Consider the following 6,241-nt stretch of genomic DNA (forward strand, 5'->3'; position numbering starts at 1 on the left):
ATAAGCTGGAAATCCTTTTTCTTTTACCTTATATGAGCTGAAAGAAGAAGCCAGGCAGCTGGAAGTCACATCTGTCAAACCTTCCATGGGCAGTCATTGGTCAGGGTATGGTCATGTGACCCTCCCCTCCCCTGCCTTGACCTGTGATAGTTCAGAAGACTGTTGGTTTTACCCACTAAGGAAGGGACGTTTAACAATTTTCATATTTCTTCTAAATTTGGAGATTTCAGACAATAGTGGAGGCTCGGCTTGAGATGCCAGATGTCCATGTGGAAATCATTAAGCCTGAGAGAGAAGAGGGGCTGGGGTAGGGGGTTGGGAGGAAGAGAGAGAAAGAAAAAAGGGAGAGAGAGAGGCCTGTGACCACTGCCAGCTCTATGCCTGGGAACACGACTGAAACCAGTGAACGCTGTTTGTAATAATTTCCTTCCTCTGCTGTCCTTTCCATGTGGGAAGGAGCTACACCACAAGAGTCTGAGAACCAAAGGAAAGGGGGGAAAAATGGAGTCTTGTAAGCCTCAAGACCCTCTGACCCCACCAAATAACTCAACTGACTAGGGAATCTTAAGATTGCAAGCATTTCAGACTTCAATTACATGCAAAAAATAAAATATGATTGAAGTTCCCCATCACCTCTCCTCCCTAGATCTAGGAGAAGGTTATAAGGCTTTGATTTCAATGAGAAGTGATGGGGGGGGGGAGGGATCCCAGGACTTGCCCACAGGAACTGGAGCTCTCAGTCAGACTGCTCCCTAGAAAAAGTGCGAATCTCAACTTTCTAGTAGAAAAAGAACTCATGCTGTAGAGGGAAAAAAAGTCCATTTTGTCAGATGTCAGCGTAAGATATGCTAACAGCTTCTGGGCTGTTTTTGCTACTCAACAGATGAACCTGGCTGCCACCTTGGAAAAAGCTATTTATGTTGTGAGGCCAAGGATTCTGTAAATACCTCCTCTTAAATTCCTGGTAGGGCATCCATGCCTGGCTTCCATCTCTCCAGTCCATCTCCAGGTGCAGATCTACACAGATTGGAGCCATAAAAACAGAATGCTTTTGCTTTGCGGAGACTGGGCCTTGGTGCACAGAAATATTTGCAAATCAGTGAAATAGGCAGGAAGAATGCATGTTCATCTAGACAGGTCACAATCTTGAGACCAAACTATATATGTGCCAATAATGCTATAAAGATGTAAAGAAAGTTATTCTTAAGAAGAGATCAGGAGGGGCAATCCACTATTAGTAATTGATTTGGCCCCGGGCAGGAACTCATAGGTGACAAGCAGCAGACTCAAAGTCAGCCCTGCCCTGTACATCATTAAATGTCTTAGAAAATGTCTTCATTTTCAAATCTAAATGCAAAAAATAGTAAGTGAGCGGGAGAAAAAAGTGGATTGCCCCTCCTGATCTCTTCTTAATAATAACTTTCTTTACATCTGCATTCCGTTGTTTGTTCTCGGCGGGAGTTAAAAGCTATTCTCAGCCATCATGAAATACTAAAGTGACCATTACGTGAGTGGCCATAAAACGTTTTTACTTATTATTATTTAAAACTTATAGGGCACTATATTCAATGATCACAGTGGGTTACAATATGACATGGGGGACCCTTTACAAAGCCGCGATAGTAAGTCGCGTACGGCACATGGCAACATAGCCCATTCAATTCCTATGAGCTGCATCGTATTTGCTGTGCCAGGACTCGCTACTGCGGCTTTGTAAATGGGGCCCATAGTGACAATAATAAAACAATACCGTTTTTAAAACAATTGTAATAAGAAACAAGACAGAAAGAAGATTTGGGCTTTGGTGCTGGAGAAGGATTTTGGGTTTGCCATGGCCCGCCAGAAGAACTAATAAATCCATTCTGGAAGAGATAAGATTGGCTGTGTCACTCGAAGCCCAAATGCTGAAGTTACGACTGTCAAAAGAGAAATATCACTGGAGAAGGACATCATGTTTGGGGAGATTGAAGGAACCAGGCCAAGAGGGCGACCTGCAATCAGATGGCTGGACAAAACAACCATGGGATGACACTGGAGGACCTTTCCAGATTAGCACAAAACTGATTTCTTTTTAGATCCGCAATTCGTCAAGTCGCTAGGATTCGAGAACAAGTCGATGGCACCTAAGAACAACTAAACACTGTAGATATTTTAGAAAAACACCACACGTGGCTTACAATAATGAGGGCAAGTTCAGAGCCAGTTTCACTAGTAAACCAGAAGAGGCGTGTCAGAAAATCCCTCCCCCATTTATTAAAAAGTTGTATATATTTATTTGTTATTTACTTTGGACTTTTTTTTTCCTTCAAACTCACCCTGACGCAGATGAAGCAGAACAAAGAGCCTTGTTGCCAGGATGATCTCTGTGTGCTGAGAAAGTGATCTACTGCTTAAGCAAAGTCAAATTTATTTGACTTTTTTTTTTTAAATTTATTTATCATTTTAATACATCCTATATACAAAGATGTTTAAAGGAAATACAGAAAATATAATACTCTCTTAGTCATAATACAAACTAAGAACTGAAATTAAAACATCCATAATAAATCATCTAATACAGTCTACAACCTGAGGAGAAGAGACAAGATGAAAATAAAACCTCTCGGGAAAGGGGAAATATACAAAAGAAAATAGAAATATTAAGAAATAGAGCAGCTAGTTCTTATCCTATCCAAAATAATAATACCGCATTATTAACCTGTATCATTCGGACTGTGTAGAGATTCCTTTACCTTCAAGGAAAAAACCTAATTGGGCAGGTTCAAAGAAAATATATTTCAAGGAGCTGGTGCTGAGTATTGTGTCTACTAGTTCCTGAACTCCACTGAAATGCAAAATTCCTTTCACTAAAGCCTCCTTTTACGAAACTGCGATAGCAGTTTCTAGCATGGGGAGCCACGCTGAATGGCCCACGCTGCTCCCGATGCTAGAAACTGCTATCGCAGCTTCGTAAAAAAGGGGGTAAGTTTCTGGAGCTTTCATAAGACACTATAAATACCAGAACTGCCCTTTTATCTTCTTTCCAGTCCTGACTTTCTTAACTTTCCATGTAAATCTTTAGTGATTTACAAAGATTGTAGCTATATTTTTATGAATCCTGTTCGTGCAGAAAAGTTTCTAATGGAGAAGCAAAGCTGGCATCTACTTGCTCAAGGTTGTACATCTGAAGTATGAGGGGTCTACTGTATTCAATTATGCAGCAAATCAGGAGTTTATGCTCTTAATTTTTCTAAAAATGTTCTTATGTAATCTTTCCAACTCTCCAGTTAATGTAGTTTTGTAAATGACATTTAAGGTTGGATTACCTCTATTTTATTTTGCATATTTCTGTTGCAGTAGAACATCAATACACCCATTGTAAAACTAAATAAGCCAGACTAGTTCGGATTGATCCTGCACAGTCAATGCTAACAGAAATCCATGTCTTTCGTACATACAGAACACAGAAACACCCTCGCTCAGTATAGAATATGTAATCATAGAAATACGCAGACAAAAGTTAAACTGAACCACAGAGAAGACAGACTCTGCATACAATGCAACACCACAGAAACAGAAATAGTGATGCATGTCCCCTAATATTGTGCAAATATAAAGATAGCAGATGTAAATTTGAAAAAACTGAGAAATAGCAATCCTCACTTTACAAATTAACAAACAGAAATAAAACAAATAATGGGAAATAAATACTATTTTTTTGGACTAATCCATGTTTCAATCAGCTTTCAGAGTCCAAATCCTCCTTATTCAGGTCAGTACAGTATACTGCTGTTGCAGTATCATCCTGACCTGAGGTGACACCAGGAAATTCTTTTTCACTGAAAGGGTGGTTGATCACTGGAATGGTCTTCCACTGCAGGTGATTGAGGCCAGCAGCGTGCCTGACTTTAAGGCCAAATGGGATCGACACATGGGATCTATTCACAAGGCAAAGGTAGGGGAGGGTCATTAGGGTGGGAAGACTAGATGGGCCGTGGCCCTTATCTGCCGTCTATTTCTATGTTTCTATGTTAAGGGGGTTTAGTCCAATAAAAAGATTGCCTTATGTCCATTTCCTATTTATAAACTTTTATCAATACAGCTACAATACTACTTTATTCTAAAGCAACAAAAAAGTATACATATACTTTTTCTACCTTTTGTCATTTCTGCTTTAATCATCTTTTTACTCTCTTCTTTCCATAAAGTGTCTGTCCTCTCTCTCCCTTCCATGCAACATCTGCCCTCCCTCTCTCTGCCCCTTCCATCTAACCTCTGCCCTTTCTCTCTGCCCCTTCCATCCATCCTCTGCCTTCTCTCTCCACCTTTTCCATCCACTGTGTGCTGTCTCGATCTCTTCAATATGGCATCTTCTCTCTTTCTATGTCCTTTCCATAAACTGTCTATCCTGTACCCCTTATCTCCTTTTTACATGATTCATTCCAGCTTCACTCCTCTCTATTTTTCTTTCTGTCTCCCCCCATTTGCTCTGGCATCACTCTTTTCTCCTTTCCTTCCCACTCCACTCCATGGTCTGGCATCTCTATCTCCTTCTCTTCCCCCATGCTCTGGTATCTCTCCTTCCCTTTCATCTCTCCCTTCCCCTCCATGATCTCACATCTCCTCTCCTTCCTTCCTTTCCCCTGGTCTGGCATCTCTGTCTCCTTTCCTTCCTTCCCCCTATGCTCTGCCATCTATCCCTCCTGCTCCATGGTCTGGTATCTCCTTTCCTTCCTTTCTTTCTTTCTTTCCCTCTCACCCTCCCTCCCTTCCTCATGTATCTCTCTTTCCTCCCCTCTCCCTACCTTGATCTTCCTTCTCCCAACTGGGTGCAGCATTTCTCTCTTCTTCCCCTCTCTCCTTCCCTCTCTTTCTCATTGTTACCTCCCCCCCTCCATCGGCAGCACAGCCTTCACATCTCACAGCTTATGCTGGTTCTGGGCCTTTCTCTCTGCCGTTCCTGTCTACTTCCTGTTTCCGCAAAGGCAGGACCTGGCATAGAGAAAGGCCTGATACCGGCAGAATAGCAAATTGTGAACGCTGCTGCTGCCAAAAGAGGGGCCCTTGGAGCACCCCTTTAAGGGCTGTATACAGGGTGGACTGCCCCCCCTCCCCTTCCCCCCCCCCCGCTCCCCTTGGTATGCCACTGGTTCACAGTGCTTCTAGTAGTATGTGCATGCTTGAATGCAGTTTTTGCCTGTGGACTCTTTTCTTCATAGTTTGAACTCATGTGATAGGTGCCAGCTTTGTGGGGTTAGTGTTTGTTTGCACACTCCCAATATTGAGCAAATATGCTCACTTTCTCTAGGGAGTGAGTCATTTGTGTTGCGTTTAGCAGCTCAGATCATGGCTGCTATGCATGTCTGTGTCTTGGGGGTGGGGAGAAGGCCAGATCAGAGAATAGCCAGAAAGGTAGAGCAAGACCCAAGAAAATGACCTTTACTGCTCACTTTCCCAGTCAGGAGCCCATGACAGGCTACTTCTATAATAATAATAATAATAATAAATAATAATAACAGTTTATATACCGCAATACCGTGAAGTTCTTTGCGGTTTACAAAAGATTAAACAAAGGTACAAATTGATTGAACTTAAGAGAGGTGGAAGAAAGTGATTAATAGGTCAAGAAACCGTTATTGAGGAGAAAGAGATGTACGGGTCAGTTGTCTAGATACTTCAGGAACAGGTATGTTTTTAGGCGCTTCCTGAATTCCTCATAAGTAATGGGCGAAAGTAATTGTTCTAGATCTTTGCCCCATGGTGTTTTTTCAGTTTACAACCTCTAACTGGGTGGGAAACGAAGCTCGAGTGTGAGCTTCTCTTGTGTCTGTTGGCTGAGAAGGAGAAAAGGTCAGTTACGTATTTAGGGGCTAGTCCGTATAGTACTTTATAGCAGAGGCAGGCGTAAATACATTTCCATATCACATATAACAAAGGAGGTACAATCTAATCCATGAGAAAACATGGAAGTGGACTTCTCTTATTTAGAATAAAACTGATGGATTATCATTTGTGCCTGTGATTCTCCATACTGGAAGAGTCTCTGCCTCATACAACCCAGTCACAATATTTCACTGCAATGGAATCCCAGCAATTACATTTCACAGAGATTAACTATTTCTGCCAAATATTTTGCATATCTTTCCTTTCCTGCAGAATTGGTTTACTTTTATTAATAGACTAAAATTCTGCCTAAAATTTCCATCAGTTTTAAAAAGATGATTCTCTTGAAATCTTTCTGGAAGTAGGTAATTCATGTCAC

This window comes from Geotrypetes seraphini, chromosome 18 (assembly GCF_902459505.1).
Source record: "Geotrypetes seraphini chromosome 18, aGeoSer1.1, whole genome shotgun sequence".
In the NCBI taxonomy this organism is placed as follows: domain Eukaryota; kingdom Metazoa; phylum Chordata; class Amphibia; order Gymnophiona; family Dermophiidae; genus Geotrypetes; species Geotrypetes seraphini.